The 21,299-nt window shown below is 40.3% G+C and overlaps 1 long non-coding RNA gene across 3 annotated transcripts in view; it reads right to left on the bottom strand.

Moving 5' to 3' along the window:
* The window catches only part of LOC114484543 (uncharacterized), a 233,148-nt gene that overhangs the window by 10,748 nt on the left and 201,101 nt on the right, over positions 1 to 21,299 (bottom strand). For all 3 annotated transcript variants that reach the window (XR_008616112.1, XR_008616114.1, XR_008616113.1), the window contains 5 exons: positions 18,143 to 18,358; positions 11,765 to 11,896; positions 10,557 to 10,685; positions 8,430 to 9,144; positions 4,869 to 5,433 (listed from right to left, as the gene is read on the bottom strand). This is a non-coding gene — a long non-coding RNA (uncharacterized lncRNA). The remainder of the gene's footprint in view (positions 1 to 4,868; positions 5,434 to 8,429; positions 9,145 to 10,556; positions 10,686 to 11,764; positions 11,897 to 18,142; positions 18,359 to 21,299) is intronic.

The following is a 21,299-nucleotide window of genomic DNA, read 5'->3' as shown; positions in this document are numbered from 1 at the left end:
ATCTGTGCAAGCAATAAGAACTCTACATAAGTCCTGCCCCTGACAAAGGCTCAGTGCTCTCTCATCTTGAGTATGATTTTTTATTTTTATTTTTCCAAGGAGAATCAAAGACATTGATTTCCATATCCTTTAGGAACCTCATCATATTCTCATTCCTTTCACCATCTCTTAGACGCTTGAGATTTGTGTCCTTGGTAAGCTAAGACAGTGAGCATTTTTGTTTCATTTGGTTGTATCCGACATTATAAAATCTGAAACTGGTCATATGTTTGAGAAGTTATAATTAGGAAAAAGAGAGTGAAGCTCAGAAACCTTAGTTAGTCCTGAAAAATAAAAAGATAGTAATACCCAGAGATTCATCTAAAGGCTGAGCAATGGGGAGAAGCACAGAAATTATGAACCAGTCAGAGAAAGATCTGGCTTTGCCTGGCACCAGTTCACGTCTGACCATGTCTACATTCAAAATGGATGACAGTGACCAACAGACTTCTCTACTCTACCCATTTTTTTCTTAACATCTTTATTGGAGTATAATTGCTTTACAATGGTGTGTTAGTTTCTGCTTTACAACAAAGTGAAGCAGTTATACATACACATATGTTCCCATATCTCTTCCCTCTTGCGTCTCCCTCCCTCCAGCATCTACACTATATTATTTTCAGGGGAAAAAAAAAAAGTTTTAGTTCTGTCTTTCGCATGAGTTCCTTCCAAAATCCAAGTTAAATCATTTTAGATGCTACATTAAAAACAACACAGTGGTAATGATATTTTACTATCATGATTCCTTTGTATGAAATTACCTCTGAATTACAAACTATCTCTATGCTAAGGAACTCTACCTCTGTAGTTTTTAAAATGCATCATCCCAGAATCTTCTTTGAAAGCCTGTGGTGGATTTTAGTCCACAGCAATAAAAAAACATGAGGATATGACTACAGAATTGGCCCACATTTCGAGCAATGAGAAGTGATTTATAGGAGAGTGACAAAGAGTTTTTAATATGAGAATATGAGTTCAGTTCTTCATCCATGTGAAAGTAGAAAGAGGTTTGCAATATTTTAGCATCTTTTTAGAAATGCTTATGAAATATTTCTCCCCTTTATCAGAATCTGGCTTCTTCTATAATGGAAGCAATCAGTATTATTTGCTAGTAAATTGCATGTGTGATGATAAGTGTCTTTTCAGATACCTAACATTTCTCAACTTCTCTCCAGTTACTAATCCATCTCAATTTATTGCTTCATATGATTTAAAAAATATAGTTAAATGTGATGTTAATGTACCCTAGTTTGACTATCTTGTATTTGATTTATGGAATGTCACTTACTTTTCTGGAACTGATTATAAATTAGGCATAAGTGCCTTTTCTGAAGTCACAGAAACTTTGAAACTCTCATGTTTGATTAGTGGTAAGTGACAGGTTATATTTCACTAGTTGTCCTGATTATTAAAAGGAATCAGTCAATCTCCCTATTTCTCTTCTTTTTGGGGGAGAGATTTTGAGAACTGGCCCAAGAGGTGATTACAATCCCCAGTCTACATTTCCACGTGGAGCAGTAACTTAGGTAGCTATGCATGAGCACACGCCGAGCCTCGGGCCCTGCCCACATACAGAGCACCTCTGTGAAGCCCACATGTGGGGGGGACATAAGAGCATGGAGTGCTTCCTGATGCATGTGCACAACTGTGACAGAGAGTAAGTGTGCACACTCACACACGGATAACATCACTCAGCAGGCCTAAGTCAGAGGATGGACAGTGCAGGAGAAGGAAGCTATTTCTGGTGTAACTGGTGGTTATGGTTGGCTGGTTATAGAGTGTGTGTTGCAAGAGGACCAACCTTCCTCTTGTTCTTTCACCAAGGAATGGCGTAAGTTGAATTTGGGAGAGCCAGATTCAGCCCTCTGTGGAAAGCATGCGCTTTGAGCAACTCTGGAAGGAGAGAATTCTCTGAAGAACAAAGACTAATCAAAATGAAGTACCCATTTTGACAAAGACAAGCAAGGGAAATGGAATGAGCCGGGACGAGGATCAATGAAGGATGGAGAACATGGATGACATGGAATGATGAGGACACAAATAAGGCAGGGTCCGAGGCATTTCTTCCAATCCTTGAGAAGAGGGATGGAAAGTTAGCACTAAAACCATACTATGCATTCCATGTAATTTGCTAGGTTAGTTAAATGGAACACAGCATGTAACTCATACCATAGAGAGGGCTTAGTCCCTCTTAGCAAATACGTTTATCGTTCTCAGTGGAAGATTCACAGCTGACTGTGGTTCTGGTTCCCAATGAAGGTCAATCACAGTGTTAAAAATAGACTCCTGCCTGGGGGTGGCACACAAGTTCATAGCCCATAATGGCACCTGGAACAGGAGAAAAGAGGTAGAGATGACGAGACCCCCTGGTTACAAGAGAGTCCTGGAGCAGGTATGCTCCCAGGAGTGATTGGTAAAGTGATGGTAAGCACTGAAGAAATGCTAACACAGCTCATTCAAGTAAATGTCATTGTTTCCACTATTAATCAGAACAATTATATACCCAAGAGAAATAAAGATGTGAAGAGAAGCTGCAGAAGGAAAAAAAGGAGGGGGGCCTTTTAAAACATGTAGCAAGATGTGAGTACTAATACTTCATTTTTTATTAGGAAACAGTCATAGACTTTGTCCTGCTTGACTTATTACACCAACATACTGCTGATTCATCCAAATATAGGCTTTCAAAAATGTGAAATTAAGGGAGGGAGGAAACAAAACAATAACAAAAATGGTCTCCTTTTCCCTTCAGTTCCAGGAAAGCTCAAGGGAATATATTGCATGTCACACAAACTCTGTGAAGCCATAGGTCTTATACAGATGATTTTTTTTTTTTCTGTTGGAACTAAAGAAATTGCCCAACTGTGTAACTGTGCAATCTTTGAAGATGCCCTTTGGAATATCTGTCTCTTCCTTATGTTTGTCTTGCTTTGGGTGCTTTTATTCTGTTACACTTTTGGTTCCATAGTTTTGGGGAAAAAAACCGTATTCCAAAGTTACACACACACACACAGAACCCAGCAGGAAGCGCAAGTCTTGGAGACTAGAGTAGGCTCCTATGACATTCTTTCACCTTCTCTTTGCATCCAACTTCTGATTGCTTTGCTGATAAATGCTCCTAACTAAAAGGTTGCTCTGCAGGAAGGGAAGTGGCCAGGCCAGCCACAGATGAACTGATGAGGGAGCACAAAGTCTTAGTTCACTTGCCTCAAAGCAAAATCTCAATCTGAGGCTTCATCTAAAATTGCACCCTTGTCTGTTTCCTTGCCCATTCCTATCCTGCTTCCCTGCTCCTGGGAACACTTTCTTCTTAACACTTGTACTCAAACTTGGCTCAGAGTCTACTTCTGGGAGGAACTACTTCAAGTAGAGTCAGGAAACCCTGACTTACCAGCTGCAAGGCCTTGAAACCGGTCATTTAACCTGGAGGTATGTCAGTTTCCACCTCTAAAAAAAATTCCATAACTCCTATTTTGCTGGGTTCTTGTGAAGATGAAAGGAGGTGATACATGGGAAGTGCTTAGCATGGGCCTTAGTGTACCGCTGGGACTCAATAAATGTTAGTTGAATGTGACTATTTACTGGCAAGTCTTGGCTTCCACTATTTTAAAATCAACAGTATCATTTTTAGTTTCTCACTGCTCCTCACCAGCTGGTGTGCTAGATTCATATTGATTGCACAGAATTTGTATATTTTTTCCTGATAAGAGTTACTCAGCTCTTGTTCCCTTGTTTATTCATGGTGTTTAGCCGACTTGAGTAGAAGACAGGATTCTATAGTCACAGGCTGGTGGCTTTGACCCCAACATGCGGCTGGATTATATGAATGGCCTCATCACTCAGCCCATGCTGAACCATAAAATAAGTTAATAAATGAACTAAAGAAATCCAAAAGGTGCTTCTGTCTCAACAAAATGATGGCTGTATTTCTTTACACAAAATGCAACAAATATGTGGACAATTATCTGGGAAATTCAAGACCAAGAAAAGCTGACATGCTGAATTTCTCTTTAGTTTTCTCTAGCTCCTAACTTGCATGGACTGTGCCTTTTGAAAAAATATGTATAATACGGTCTTTGATACCCAGAGACCCTTTGTTTTGGGGAATAGCAAAAAACCCTCCTATATTTTTACACTTGGCTTATGTTTTGAGCTTAAAACCCTGGGAGCTGAAATACACTCTGAACTGAGAACTTTCTTGGGGGAAAAATTAGAGATCCGTTTTCCACTCTTTGAGGAGATGCATCTAACATAAAATATGGGCATCTGAACAACACTTGTGGTTCGTGATCCTTTTAGCAAGTTGCCCAGGCTTGTTTGCATAATTGTCTTTCCCTTTATTCCTGGAATAGGTACGGACAAAAATCAAAAGAAATAATTATTTAATATTCTCAGGTCATATAATTTGGAAGGGCTTAAGACATCCTAACAGCTTTGAAATGTCACTGTCCTTAAAATAATAATGTGTTTTGAATATGGGTTTTTAGACTGTGTAGGGGTTTGACGGCATTGATTTTTCAATTCTATTATAAACATTCTTCCCTTTATGAATTTTATCAGCATACATTATTCAAATGTTATTTTTATTTACCTTCAGCTGTTGACAAAGAACGTTCGAAAAGAAAGGTTTATGAATGTAAAATTGTATTTAAATTGTGATACAAGCAGTAAGGAATAATGTTCCCTTTTGAAAAGATAAAAACTTTATATTTCAAAAAAATTATCCCAAGACCAAATTACAATGGTTAAGTGGCCTTGCCTTCTGTGATGGGATTCAAAACAAATGATAGAAAACAAGCATTTGCGAATTGGTCATTATTTTTCTGGCTTACCTCAATCTTTCACATCACACATGATTGATGAGACATGTGATTTGACCATTTTTCTTTACTGTGCAGGCAAATTTCCAGATCTTCTCCTGGGGCTGGAAATAGCTGGGTATGACCTGAGTCTGCCCATCCAGACCTCACCACCTTAGCTTGACCATCCTAGTCTTACTCTCTTCTTATAAAGAGGCAGTTGAGCTGAGTGATGACACAAGGGGCTAGTGACATCATCCAAAGTCAGGATGGACAGTATGAACAAGGGATGGGGGACTGGTTTGGAGGAAACCAAGGTCTTGAATCCTCAGGGAGCACTCTAGGAGTCTATGTCCACATAGGAGAGCCATTGCCCTTGCCATTTTGATTGTAGTTGAGGAGAAATGGCTGTGATGTCAGTGGTGAGTGAAATCTAGTGGTTATCTCTCCTTCTGTGCAGGGTGGTGCAGGGTGGATGACATTGCTTTATAGAAAGGGCATGGTCTTCAGAATTCAAACAGGTCAGAGTTCATATTGCACCTTTGTCCATTCCTAGTTGTATGATGGTGAGCAAATTACTTGAGTTCTCTGAGAGTTTCTATAAAGATTAAATGAGAAAAACATAAAGTTCTTAGCAGAATAATAAGTGTTTTGAACTCAATAAATATATATGTTGATGTAGTTGATTTTCTCTGCTCAACCAACCCAATAAAGATGGACTTTTCAATATTATTGTGGCAAATGAAGAGGTTATTCAGAATGTCTTGAATAGAACTCATTTTAATTTTTCGGATATAAAGTAAGCAGACCTTAGCTGTACTAGGTGCGTTCACATAGATAACCTTCTTTTAAACTCGGGAAGAGAATAGGAGGAGGAAATGATAATGGCAATGTTTAATACAGTAATTAATAACTTAAAATTTACTGAGCACTAACTGCCACATGCTAGTCACACATCCTACGGTATTTTTTCTTTATTCCCAAGACCACACACACACACACACCCCTTAAGTAGATACTATTATAATATTCAATTTAAGGACAAGAAATTTGAGGATCAGAGAGGTCAAGCAACTTTCCCAAAATAACACAGCTAGAAAGTGTCAGAGCAGGGATTCAAATAGAACTGAATGAACACAGAGACAAATTTTTGTGCCAGGAGGTTATGCTGCCTGCCTCCTTAAGTGCAGGATCGCCACCAGCCTCATCTGGAGGTGCTGATCATGATTTGGAGCTAGCCAGAGCATCCATAGCAAGTTGCCTGCAGTATTAGGATTTCCTATGAGTAGAGTATGCACTGAGCAAAAATGGGTTCATGCTGTATGGATGAGTGGAGTATAAATGTCAACTGGATCACATTTCACAGAACAGTGTTCATAAATCAAGACACTGCCAACTCAGATCAACAACTTGGATTGATTTCTTAAAATGTGCTGTAAAATTGCCTGGTATAATGACTGGAAACTATAGCTGTGGAGAGGGGGTGGTAGCAAACCTGTGAAGAGGTGATCAATTGCCCTAAGAATGTCAAGCATGGACCAAGAATAATCTAATTAGTGAAGTACAGTGACTCTCAAAATCTCTTGTCCACCCATTATCAAAGAGCTTAGTTTCCTCTTGAAAGAAACAGGAACATTTTTTTCTGAAGAGAATATTTAAATGTGTATAGTATCCTCTCTCATATTCCACTTTCATGGTAGATTTTTAATTGCAGAGGCCTTACGGGGAATAAAGTTGCTGTAATTTCCGTTATGAAAGCCTCAAGTTCCACCTAAAATATTTCCACACTTCTTGGTGGTATGGGGTCAATCAAATGAGAATCACTGGGTAATGGAAAGAGCACTTGGGGTAGGGAGATCTGGGTTCTCGTCCTAGTTCTGACCCAAGCTGGCTTTGTGGGGAAAACCACTTTCCCTCTCTTGGTATCAATTTTGTCATTTGTCAAGGGAAGAGACAGGTGACTTATATGACCTCCAATGTCCTTTCCATGTTTAATACTCTGTGGTTCTTGGGTATCTTTTCCAGAATAATACTCATCAAAGTAAAAGCTCCTTGAAAGGCTCAAGTTGGTACTTTGTATGTGTTATTACTTACAACTAGGACCAGTGGAGACAGAACTGACCCTTTCTTCTAGGAACCTGCAGCAGAATTTATTAAGATTGAGGCTTTGATGTAGAACGAGAAGCTTCCAGCATCTGAAACACCAACCAGAGCTGGGAAGGCAGAAATCAAGGTGAGGTTGAAAAAGAACAGGAGAGGAAAGAAGAGGAACCAAAAGGAAAAAACTAGGAGGGGGTAAAAGGAGGAAAAAGGAGGGAGAAGGAGAGAAGGAAGAGGAAGGGGAGGAGAAGGGGAGGATGGAGAGAGAGAAAACAAGCAGAGGAGAAAAGATGGGAAAGGAAATTGAGAGACAAAACAGGTGAGGAGGGAGAAGAAATTGATTTGGGAGGAATCTATGGCCCTACAATCAAGGCCCTAGATCCTTGGGCTCTGAAGTGGATTTGCAGGAGGCCATGGGAACCTGGCAGTTCTTGGCTAGACCTCCAATAGTTAGCCCTGCCTCAAAGGTGAGCCCCTGCTTCTTAGCCAAGTCCTGACAGGCAAAGCACTTGACACACAATAGGCATTAAATGAATGCTTGTTGAATGCTACAAAATATTTGCATAAGAGGAATAAATGGTATCATGCCCACAAATTCACTGTAGGCTAACATTCAACAAATACTCCTGACAATATCCTGTGTGTCAGGTATTGCGCTAGGGGTTGTCATCATACCTCATTGAAGCAGAGGTTTCCACTCTCTTCACTCCATGCGCTGTGGGAGAAATGGTCAGAAGGTACAACTGCCCACTGTACACCCCCTGCCTTCCTACTGGTGGCTGTCTCCCAAGTTGATTTACCCAGTGACCTATTTTAATCTAGACAGATTTACAATGCTTGGATTCTAAATTCTGTACATACCTCGTATTATTTAAGGCAACTCTAGCCACTGTAAAAAAATAAATACCAAAACCTCAGTGGATGAACACAATATAAGAGGTACTTCTTTCTCATGCAGCAGTCCAGTGTGGGTATTGGGTGGATACCTTCCAACAGGTGACTGATGAACATTTCCTCATTCCCTTTTATGGCTCTATCATCTTCAGCACAATGTTTCCAAGCACATTGCAGAAGGGGAAAGTGGAGAAGGCAAATGGGCTTCTTCTTTTTTTATTTAGTTTTTATTTTATATTGGACTACAGTTGATTTGCAACGTTGTGTTAGTTTCAGGTGTACAGCAAAGTGATTCAGTTATACATATAAATATAACCACTCTTTTTCAGATTCTTTTCCCATATAGGTTATTACAGAATATTGAGTAGAGTTCCCTGTGCTAGCCAGTAGGTCCTTGTTGATTATGTACTTCATATATAGTAGTGTATTTACATTAATCCCAAACTCCTAATTTACCCCTCTCCCCACCACCTTTCCCTTTTGTTAACCATAAATTTGTTTTCAAAGTCCGAGTCTGTTTTGTAAATAAGTTCATTTGTATCAATTTTTAGATTCCACATATAAGTGATATTATATAATATTTGTCTTTCTCTGACTTACTTCATTATTGTGATAATTTCTAGTTGCATCCGTGTTGCTGCAAATGGCATTATTTCATTTTTTATGGCTGAGTAATACTCCATTGTATATATATACCACATCTTCTTTATCCATTCCTCTGTCGATGGGCATTTTTAGGTTGCTTCCATGTCCTGGCTATTGTAAATAGCGCTGCAATGAACATTGGGGTGCATGTATCTTTCCGAATTATGGTTTTCTTGGGATATATGGCCAGGAGTGGGATTGCTGGATCATACGATAGTTCTATTTTTAGTTTTTTAAGGAACCTCCATACTGTTCTCCACAGTGGTTGTACCGATGTACATTCCCACCGACAGTGTAGGAGGGTTTCCTTTTCTCTGCACCCTCTCCAGCACTTATTGTTTGTAGACTTTTTAATGCTGGTCATTCTGACTAGGGTGAGGTGCAAACCGGCTTCTTAATCCCAGTGTTCTGGAACGTGGGGAACAAACATTTCTTCTGCTCACAGTTCATTGGCAAGAACAAGTCACACAAGTTCATACTGAGATGCTGGTGGAGAAGGTGGAGTCAGAGGTGATTGGTGAGAAACGTAGTCCCTGGCTTCAGCTCCTTCCCCAAAATGACTCTACACTGTAAGGGGAGCATGAATCTTGGTGGACAGCTAGCCATTTCTTCCACACACCCTCGTCAGTAAAGAGAAAAAGGCTGTGATTTTCAACCAGGGGTTGGAGTTCTACCAAAAGATAAACATGGAAAATTTACTTTATGAGGTCATTTTTTTCTACTAAAACAAAGATATATTCTAGATTAGAATAAAATTTTCTCTTACACTTTTAAACTAAAACATGAGATTTCAAGGAAATGACGTTTCCATCATCACTTAGACACACACACACACACAGAGGCGAGCATCCATCATCCTTGTTGTAAGCGGAAAGGTTTGAGGGAAATAATTGTTGAAAAACATAGATCATAAATTTTAGCAGTCTCCTTTTCTCCTTTTAAGTATTTCTTCTCTTCCTTTGAAAATGTAGTCTTACAACAGATTTCAGAAATGAGAGATTGCCTCCTCTTTTCCTCTTCTCTCAAAGAGGAAGCTCTGCCAAGAGCTTCCTATAGTAGGGAGAGTGGTTCTTCCTTCCTTTTGTCTAAAAGTGGACAGCTGTCTTAAAGAAAGGAATAAGATGACAATCCAAAATCTCAGGGCATTGCATGTAAGTAACTTACAGTCCTAGACTGACTTACAGTCTAGAGGTAGAAGAGAAAATGGGAGGCAATGGGGGAAGATGTGATAAGACAAAAGGATAGACTTGACTTGGAGATGTGAGCAGGCTGAAGCCTGGGAGTGCACCCCATTGGGGAGGGGATGGCAAGCTGCCCTGGGGGAGGTCACACGGAGGCAGGTGGGGGACTGAGGACCCCAATGAGCCTCTTTTTCTTTCTCATCAGCTACAGACAACTGTGGTATCTTGGTATCTCCCACCTCAAGAGAGTACGTTAAATTCCCGCCTCACAAGTGAGGTGTACTCACCTGTAAAACCTGGGGTAGCCAACATTCGTCTGGAAAAGAAAATTTTCTCAAGAGAGAAAAGGGATTTTCAAAGTTCACCTAATTCATCTCTACATATCACAAGAGCAAAGCCTGGCTAGGAGTTGTAGCGCAAACAAGCTGTGATGTGGTGTGAGGGAACCGCCACCTCACAGAAAACAGATGAAAAGCTTTCTGGTTCTAGAGCCTGGGGAGCCTTATGCAAGTCCTCCTCCTTTCTATATACGCTTTTGAGAGAGAGGAAATGTATATAGCAGGTCCAGATATGTTGCAGGAGAGGGAGAAGCTGAGCCAAAAAGAATCCGTGTCCCTCTTCCTGAGAGAAGCCAGCCTCAGAGGATGCAGCCACACAGAGTTAAATGGTGGTGGTGGAGGCGCAGGGGTATTGGGTAGAGAAAGGGCTGCAGATAGGGCACCAGAAGCTCCCGTGGCCTCACAGGAGACAGTCAGGTAGCTGATGATTCTGGTCCAATAAGTGCACTGAATGAGGGCTTCGAGGCAGATGGGCCTTGGCTGGTCAGCACAGAGATGGCGGACCTCCCAGGGAATGTTGCCTGGATTGAGAGAATAGGACATGAGTTTCACCAGCTACGTACCTCAGATAAGAGCCGGTCACTCAGTGGACAAGGACAAGGACATCTCAACCAGAGGTCAGTAACTCAGCCATTAAAAGGAATGAAATAATGCCATTTGCAGCAATGTGGATGGACCTAGAGATCATCATACTAAGCAAAATAAGAGAGAGAATGATAAATGCCATATAATATCACTTATATACAGAATCTAAAATACTACACAAATGAACTTATCTATGAAACAGAAACATACTCACAGATATACAGAACAGACTTAGGGTTGCCAAGGGGAAAAGGGGGTCGGGCAGGGAAGGACTGGGAGTTTGGGAATAACAGATGCAAACAAACTATTATATATAGAATGGATAAATAACAAGGTCCTACTGTATAGCACAGGGAACTATATTCAGTATCCTGTGATAAACCATAATGGAAAAAAATATGAAAAGGAATGTATATATGTATAACTGAGTCACCTTGCTATACAGCAGAAATTAAGCACAACATTGTAAATCAACTATACTTCAATAAAATTAAAAAAAAAAAAAAGAACTACAGGATGACACAAGGACCCATACACCCAACAGCTGCCTCTGTCCTCCAAAGGACGTGAGTGATTTGCTATCCTTACAGATTCCATCTTGGGGAGGCAGGGAGGGAGACAATATGAGATGAACACTTGAAAGGAAAACACAGCCTGGTAGGAAGGTGAACCTTGAACCCAAAAGAGACTGAACTAAACAAGAGGAAACTATTTAATCCTAGCAGAGACTGAGATACATTGAGTTGTCAAGATGGTTCTTCCAACAACTCCCAGCCCCTTTGGAAGGAAATCTTTCTGATTAATATATGTATCAACTCTTTTTTAGACATCTGAGTACATTGTATAAAAAAATGTTGACCACATGATATCTGCATAACTTACACCTAGCAGAAGACTTAGCATATGCTCGGAATATATTTGCTGTATAAAGATTTCAGACATAATGCAGACTCCTCTATTTACTTAATCCAAAAAACAAGTTAACATCATGTTCCATCTCTGTATATAGAGGTAACTTTCATAGTCATATGTATATGCATAATATATTTTTTAACTCAAGTTGAAAGCCAAAAATATTTTACCACAACTGATTAAAAGTACTTACAATGACCAAGTCAAAACATTCAGTGTGAAATAGAGAATTAAAGTGATATCTGAAAAGTAAAGACCCACACCTCATACTCACCTCAATTCTACAACTATTTTGAGGAGACTGTAATATTTTGTCCTATATTTTCTGCTCCTTTTTTCATTTCTCTGATTTACTTTGTTACTCAGGCTTGATGAGCCCCAAGGCAGTTTTGAGTCTGCACTGATTCTAAATAATGGGAGAAAAAGATTTTTTTAGGTAAAAGCAAAGGGCAAAAGTGGGTTAAGTATATGGAGGCAGTAATAACTTTTATATTTAATATGTTAACTGCAATCAGCTGGCTTCTCCAATTTCTTTGCAAAAGAAGAATAATTTCATGCAGGAATGGCTTTAGGATTTTAATATTTACACAAGAAGCATACGGCAATATTTTTACAAAGATAAAACAAGTTGATAAAGGTTATCTACACCATAAAATATCCAGTAGAAAATTTAATATTATAAACAAAAGCTTTTGCACACACAGAAAATAAAAGAGGCTGAAGTTCTCCTGACAAACAAAGCAATTTAAATAAACTATAGAAAATAACAGCTCTAGCAATGGACTTCTGTCTTGACCCATTAACGTACAAGGACAAGGTTAAATAAAATTAAGCTCACAAATAGCACAATAATCTTGAACTGGTTGTTGGTTTTTGGTTGGTGCATTTGTTTTTGCAAAATGTCATTTTCCCCTGGTAGCACCAGGTAGGACGTCAGTCCCATTCTATGCCCATACTGACAGAGCAAAGTGGGAGACTTTTGGGTTATCACATCCATAAAATTGCCCCAATTCTTAATTTTACTCTAGTAGATTATCATTAATCTTCCTGCTGTAAGGCTCTACTACATTATGATTCAAGTGTTATAGTGGACTTTTTCTAAGGAGAAAACTGCTTCTCTTTACATATTTCAACCTTATCAACCCATTGGAAGGGTAATTTAGTTTCTCCCCTGTCCAAAGTGATCCATCAGAACCTGAACTGTTGACACTCTGTGCTGTCAAGTTATTTAAACCAGGTTAGTAATGGGGCCAGCTTGCCAATGTGGATGCGTCCATCGACTGCTTGACAATTTTCCTCAGTAAGCCCCCAAATGATCAATGCGCTATCCTGCTGAGAAAATCTATAAAAATCTCTCATCAGTTGTATAACTCTGATGTGGCCATACGGGCAAGTGGGAAGGATGGAGAGCATAATTTGGCACTTGAAGTTCCTCACATCCTACTGCACAGATTTTCAGCAGCCATCCAGGATCTTCAAAGCAACTGTGAACTAAATTCCTATAAGATCTATAAGCCTACAGACGATTTGTTTTTCCAAAGCGGCCTCTCGTGATTCTTTTCTGTTGCCACTCTGTCCTCGTGTTCTCCCACATTCTTGATTATGAAAATAAGAACTTCTGACTAAAGTGATAAAGACATGCAGGCTCATGACAACACAGAAGAGTCCAAGGGACAGATAAGAGAATTTTTCGGGGCTGCTCAATAAGAATGTTATACAGAAATTCTCTTACCTTTGACTACGAGGACTAGAAGGGACTTCAAGAGTCATATGATCACCTGGAAAAGGAACCCCAGATCCCCTCAATAATCCCTGCTTACTAGAAGTGTCCGGGCTTGAGTCACTCAAGTACTCACTTTCACTAGAGACAAAGCAATCTTGAGACCTTTCTCACTATTAGGAAACTATTCATGAAACCCGGATGTTCTGGGCATCGCCAGCCAACTGAGAGTACAAATGAAATGCATTTACATTAATTCCATAAAAATCCTGCTCTGAACACTCCCCATTTGCTCTTTAGTTAGAAATACTCTTAGCCAGAGAGGAGGGGTGACCTTCCCCAAATAGTTCTGAGATTTCTCCAAAACACATAATTCAGACGTTTCCTAGGTCTCAGAAATTGTGGGTCCTAGATACGATCACTTTCCCTTTTGAAGTCTCCACATCATCAGGTTGAAGGAGGCAGTGATGTCTCAGCATATAAACCAAACTACTGCAACTGCTTCTGTCATGTTCCAGGTCACCTGGAGTCATTGATGACCTCTTCCAGATCACTAAGCTATTTTCTCTGGGTCTGGGAAGGAGAAACATGACTTTGCTTCTTAAAGAGTACCTCTTTCAGAGGGATCTCCTTCAGTAGAGTCATTGAAATCTTACTGATTTAGCTCTTTTATGCCATTACCCCAAGGGTTGGAGGGCTAGATCCTGGTATTGAAGGACATTAGGCAGTGGAAGAAGCCAGCAAGGACTTCTTTCTGGCCGTAACTACAAGGGACATCCCTATGGGTTGAGGAAGAGCTGTTTGTTAGTAGATGTTACGGAACGAAAATGCCTGGGTTGCACGTTACATCACCCTTATATTTATCCAAGATGTGTCAGGTTTATGTTTGCACAAAATTACAAATTGTGAAAGCTGAAGTTGCTGATTTGTGGAGAAGCTCCATCACCAAAGGAGGATATCCCAGGCCAGCCAGGGTGAGCTCAGCTGAGGCTGTGCAATCAGCTGTGAATGACAAAGAAGTTTTGGATCACCTCTGGCTCTGAGGCAGTCTGTCCCTAGTGCCTGGTTGGACAAACTCCAAACTCTTTTCCTTCAAACGGCTCACATCACAGATGGACAGTAAGGGCCTGGGGAAGCTGACCGGGAGGCAGTCCTCCTTCCGACAAACAAACTTCGTAGTGAGTCCCTCTGGGGGGAACAGGAGGCTTCTCTGCTAACTGTCCCTCTTAAGTACATTTGAAAATATTTAGATTTGTAAGACCAGCTACTGCACATTTTTGTTGTTCTAACTGCCTGTGATAAGCACATTTCAGCCTGTATCTGTAACCAGAGCACAGAGTACCTGCTGATTCCAGGCCTTGCTCTTCTCTCTGCCCACCTGATGGTAGCCTTTGTGTGTGTGTGTGTGTGTGTGTGTGTGTGTGTGTGTGTGTGTCCCATTCAGCTTTCCATCTAGGAAAGGATATCAAGTCCCTTCCTCACTTTGATCTCTATTTCTCTCAGATCTGCTCCTTGCCTTTTCTCTGCTCTGCTGTGTCTCACTTTGTTGTGCAGGCTCTTGTGGCAGCTGGCTTCTGGCTAAGTTTGGCCTGTGGAAGGACAGGCAGGTGATTGTGGAGAGGAAGGAAGGGAGGAAGGAAGGAACAGATTTTCCCTTCTCCTTCCCTATGTCGGGCATTGTCTCAGCAATAGCAGTGTCTCTTCCATGGCTCCTGCCAAAAAGCAGGAATTCTACTTTCTGCCTGGTGACTGTAGTCCCTGGGCTACAGTAACCCCAGCTCCTTTCTCTGCCCCCACCCCACCCCTGCCTAGGGTTGTTAGTGCTAATCTCTGAGTTATCTTAATGCTCCCTATATACCTCTTTAGATTCACCACTGGTGACACCCCGTCACTCTGCTAAATCTTAAATACTTAGAGTATTTTGTTTACTGGTTGGATCATGACTTATGTCAATGGTAATAGCTGGATGGAAAACTTTAGGAGGAAGAGTCCATAGAACTTTCTATTTTATTGCATATAGGAGCTGAAGACAGTGACTAATAAAATATGACTCCAATATCTTTGTAATCAATCAACTTCAGTGCCAGAAAATGAACTTGAGAGATAGAGCAGTGATTAAGAAATGAAGACTGCTGTAGGTTTTCCACTAAGAAGTTGGTGTGAGAGGTGCATGGACCTAGAGTCTGTCATACAGAGTGAAGTAAGTCAGAAAGAGAAAAATAAATATTGTATGCTAACACATATATATGGAATCTAAAAAAAAATTGTTCTGACGAACCTAGGGGCAGGACAGGAATAAAGACGCAGACGTAGTGAATTGACTTGAGGACACGGGGAGGGGGAAGGGTAAGCTGGGATGAAGTGAGAGAGTGGCATGGACATATATACACTACCAAATGTAAAATAGATAGCTAGTGGGAAGCAGCTGCATAGCACAGGGAGATCAGCTCGGTGCTTTTTGACCACATAGAGGGGTGGGATAGGGAGGGTGGGAGGGAGACTCAAGAGAGGAGGGATATGGGATTATAAGTGTACATATAGCTGATTCACTTTGTTATACATCAGAAACTAACACAACATTGTAAAGCAATTATACTCCAATAAAGATGTTAAAAAAAGAAGAATGAATATATGTATAACTGAATCACTTTGCTGTACACCTGAAACTAAAACAACATTGTAAATCAACTATACTCTAATAAAAATTATTTTTAAAAAGATATATTAAAAAAAGAAGTTGCTGTGAGTCTAGGGCAGGTTTCAGGCCTATCACAGGCCATCAGACCAATCCTTTGAGCAAAATTTTGGGGTGTGAGGGCCATCATGGTTGACAATGCTGTAAATTAGTTCAATGAATGTAAAAATAACTGGGTTCTCAAAGTTAATATAAATGAAATCAGAAGAGTGAGGGTGAAGAGAAATGGCATAAGACATAAGGGAGGAAAAGAAGAAACTCAGCAGTGCGGGAAACAATAACCTTTAGACCAGAGGTGGCCAAACCACAGCCCACAGGCCAAATCCACTGGCTGCCTGTTTTTGTCAATAAAGTTTTACGGGGACACAGCCATACCCATTTATTTACACATTATCTATAGGTGCTTTTGAGCTTTAACAACAAAATCGAATAGTTGCAACAGGTAACTATATATCTCTCAGAGCTTAAAATGTTTCCCTTTGATCCTCCACAGAAATTTGCCAATCTCTGCTTTAGTCTCACATGTAGCAGTCCACAAGCCCTTCCTGATGAAGTCCCAACCTTCCAAAACAGAATTAAACCCACTTGCATCTGTGCTTTCATGGCTCTTTTTATATACAGTGTTATAACACCAATCACACAGTAACTCGAGTCACTGCTGAGATTGTGTTTGCCGTCACCCATCTCCCCATGGGTTAGAGCAAAAGCCAACTTCCTGACCCAATTCTATCTAGCCCCTGCACAAACTGCCAGAACAATCTTTTAAAAACATGAGTCAGGCTATTTCAATTTTCAACAACTCCCCATCACAGCAGCTCCTATAACACTTAGGATAAAATTTCAATGCTTTACCGTGGTCTCGAGGTCCCTGCCTACATCTATGAGCCCATGTCCTGCTCTAGCCACGCTGGCTTGCTTATGGTGTCTCCAACACGCCAAACTTGTTCTTCTCTCATGCCAAACTTGTTTCTTTTGAAATTGTTGCTCCCCTGCATGGAAAACTCCTCTTTCAGATGCTCGCAGCTGGCCACTTGCTCATATTCAGATCTCAGCATAGATGTCACCTACTCCGAGAAGCTGTTCCTAATGATCCCAGAAAAGTACTGTGCTCCCTAGTGCATCATCTGTATCAATTCACCCACTTTACTTTATTCATAGCTCTCAGGGCCATCTGAAATTATCTTGTTTGTTTACTTATTCATTGACTGTTTCCTACAATGCAAGCTTACCAAAGCAGGAACCTTGTACCTTGGGTTCATTGTTGCATTTCCAATGTTTTGAATAATTCCTGACATTTACGTGCTCAATAAAGATGTGTTGAATACATGAATGAATGATTTGCAGAAGCATTCATTTATTTGTATTTTGCATCAAGCCAACATCAAGCTCTTAGAGGCCAGGGATCATACAATTGTTATACCTTCAGCACATAATATGCTGCCAGGAATTGAATTAATGCATTTAATAAATGTTTTTTGAACAAATCATTAACTTATTGAGTGAATACTTAAAGACAATGAAAATGCATGCAGCCATAGAAAATTGGTGTTTCATCCTTGAAATATACAATCTACAATTGAGTTAAATATTAAGGTATTCTTATAAAATGACAGGTATTGATATATTGAACTTTACAAGTTTTGAAAAATTTCAGAGAATGGTAATGGTTCCAATTTACCTAATTGGCCAATTATTTTTGCCTTTAAACTACAACAAATATCTGCAAACATTTTTTTGAAGATTTTTGGTTTGTTTGCACTATTATGTGCTCATCCATAGGTAAAGCCGACAAATTCTCTCAACTGGTAGTAGAAAAGATTGCAAACCTGGCATCTTCAAAAGTGGTGCATTTCAGACCCAATCAGGGAGTTAGATGTCTGACAGTATTGCAATGAAAAAAAATAAGAAAAGAGTCTATTTCTCTCTAAGTTCTGTCTTTGATGACACTAATCATGCATGCTTTTTGTTAGTTCAGGTTTGGTTCAAATTGAATAGGGAATAGAGTAGACAGCTGAATGTCATACTCTTTTTCTTTCTAAGGTAATTTACCCCCTGAAGAAAAAGAAAAATCAGTTTTTGCAGGTGCAAATTCATTCAAAGTCAGCTATCCAAACTCCAACTGTTATAACTAAAGATGCTCTGACTGAAGTTCAGATTCCAGCTATTGAAATGAATTGCTAATGAAAAAAGAAACTGGTCCGAATTCCACAAGAAATGGAACCTTAGACGCATCCTACCTTCTATTTGCTCACATGCACGTGTGTCCAGATCTGCTGCAGTTACATGCCAGTACACTTGCGGTTGGAGAAGGGGTAAATGTGTCATCTGGAGAGGCAGCTGTTGGGCCTGGCAGGGCGCAGTCACGTCTCAGGGTCACAGCATTCCAGCATCTGTTCCTCAGCTTTGCAGATCCAGAAAGTGGAATGTGTCAGTGTGCTTGTAGTTGATTAATCCTGGGAATTTACAAGAGACTGATGTACAAAGCAGAGTGCCAATTTAGCAATTTATACTAAGAAATGTAACTGCCAAGTGGTTCCAAATGTTTATGTCAGCAGGAGAATGCAGCCTGCTAAAGACATGAGGAGGTAAATCATCATCTGAAGTTTGCTGGGTGAGCATGGACTCGGAGCGGAGGAGGAATGTGGATGGCCTTAAGAACTGGTGTCATTAAGCCTGACACATCCATTTCCAAATTGAGATTGACCTGCCAGGAAGGCAGGACACTTGGATTCTCTGGCCAGTGCTGGAAACAGATTAACAATTCTTGCTCACTGGCCTTCCTTTTTCTAGATTCCTTGCTGGACACCCACATATTCTGTCTTCACATGCATTAATGCCATTGAATAGCGTCTGTCTTTTTTCTACGTTCGATGAGTCCTCATTATTAATAGTCATGAGCTAATATTTATTGAGTGGTAATAAGTGGTGGATGTATGTTCACTCCGCAGTCAGTTCTGCTTAAATGCTTGTTTTGAAAACACAAACTTGTTCCAAAACAATTGATATATTAGGGAATGGTTGGAACATGATGAGAATTCGTTTGCTTATACACTATTTTGTCTGCAGGAACCCCTAGGCCAAAACAAAAACTTTACTCTGCTGAATCCAACTGTTATGAACACACAAAGCACATACATATACATACGTATAACACCTACCAGCTGCCTCAGTTCCCCACATGTTATGAGTCAACTCAGCCATATCCAGTGTCACAACTTTCCTTCCAATTTCAGATAACTCTCCATCCACCACTCCACGATAACCCACAAGCTGCAACGCTTTGGACACTCAGTTCCACAGAAAACTCCAGGTCTTTTTCCCCATAAAGGGACATATTTATTGTAGTAGCTATATATTTCTTAACCACTTATCATGTAAAATTGCACTACCATTTTCATTAAAGTGTCCTCTTCTTTTTTTTTGTTGTGTTTCACCGATGTTTTAGTGAACCTCATCTTTCCTGTAAGCTTGTGGTATTTATTTTGTAATTTTGCATAGTACAGTGATTTTAGGGAAAGCATATGTCATGTTACGGTAGAACTGACTCTTATTATCTTGTTTAATTCTTACAAAAATTATCATTTTTCATAGAAGGACATTGAAATTTGAGGAGTTTGAGTAAACTACCCAAGAACAAAGAGCTGGCAAGTAGTTAAGCAAAGATTTCAAACTATCTGCTCTAACATACTCTGAAAGCCTTGGGATCCTGATTTGATATGAGAGCCAGCCTGTCTTTTAAGGTGGTTTTCACCAAGAATAATAGCTATAATATACTCAGAGGCAGTGCAGTAAAATATGTTTTTTGGAGCCCTGCTGCCTGGGTTCAGATCCTGGCTCTGTCACTTATAACCTGTATAGGAATGGGAGAGTTACATAATATGGCCAATTGTTGCAAAATGGCCCTAAGAATCTCCTTCTTGTATCCTCACCCTTTGTAACATGATTTTCCATCAATAGGCAGATTCTATTTTCCTCACCCCATGGCTCTGGGCTGGTCTTGTGACTGGCTCTAATGAACAAAATATGGCAGAAATGACATGGTACTAGTCCCAGGGCTAGACCTCAGGAGCCCTTCAATGCTTCACTTGTTCTCCTGGAATGCTGCCACCACCATGTGAACAAGCCCAGACTGGCCTGCTAGGTGATGAAAGATGACATGGCCCAGTCACCCCAGTATCCCCAGATAACAACTCATCAATGGCCAGAAGTGTGAGTGAGTGAGGCCACTGCAGACTCCCCACCCCTCAGTGAGCCAACAGCTACTTACAGATGCATGAACGAGGCCAGCTAAGATCATTTCAGCCACACCCAGATCAGCAGAATTATTATTTTATGCTACTAGATAGGGGGTTATTTGTTACACAGAAAAAAACCCACCTGATGCATTTAACTTCTCTGTACATCAACTATCCAATATGTAAAATAGGAAGAATAATAGAGCTATTATTATATTAAATGAGTTAAATGGATTAAATGAGTTAAGCATACAGAGAGAAACTTAGAACAATACCTTAGGTGTTAAGCTCTGTTCTGGTATAACAAAAATAATGCCTTAAACACCAATAATTTATTTATTATTATTACTATTTCTCAAGGTTCGGAGGGTTGACTGGGCTCAGTTAGGTGGTTCATGCTGGGGGTCTCTCAGACAGATGCAGGTAGACAAGGGTTAGGGCTGGGATCGTCTTGAAAGCTTCTTCACTCACATGGCACCTGGGCTAGAAGACTCAGAAATTGGGCACTGGACCAAATGAGGCTCAGACACCTCTTTCTCTCTCTGTCTTTCTGTCTTTTTCTTCCTCCCTCTCTCTTTGGGATCTCTCCAAATAGTGAACTTGGATTAGTTAGACTTCTTACTTGGCAGGTGAAGATTGCCAGAATCCCAGGAGAAGACAGGCAGAAGCTGCATGGTCTTTTCCAGCCTAAACTCAAAAGCCATGCTGTGTCCTTTAACTGCATTCTCTTCATCCAGGTCATCACAAAGTTTTGTCCAAGTTTGAGGAGAAGGGACATACACTCCAAGCCTAGATGGGAACTGTGAATTTGCAATTATGTTTTAAAAACACCATGATTTAAAAAAAAATCTTTATTAGAGTTGCTTTACTATGTTGTGTTAGTTTCTTTCTACTGTACAGCAAAGTGAATCAACTATATGTATACACATATCCTCTCTTTTTTGGATTTCCTTCCCATCTAGGTCACCGCAGAGCATTGAGAAGAGTTCCCTGTGCTGCTATACAGTAGGTTCTCATTAGTTATGTTTTGTTTTTGTTTTATTTATTTATTTTTTTTGCAGTACGCGGGCCTCTCACTGTTGTGGCCTCTCCCGTTGCAGAGCACAGGCTCCGGACACGCAGGCTCAGCGGCCATGGATCACGGGCCCAGCCGCTCCGC

The sequence above is a fragment of the Physeter macrocephalus genome, chromosome 20, assembly GCF_002837175.3.
Source record: "Physeter macrocephalus isolate SW-GA chromosome 20, ASM283717v5, whole genome shotgun sequence".
NCBI lineage: Eukaryota > Metazoa > Chordata > Mammalia > Artiodactyla > Physeteridae > Physeter > Physeter macrocephalus.
This window is presented reverse-complemented; position numbering and strand designations above follow the sequence as displayed.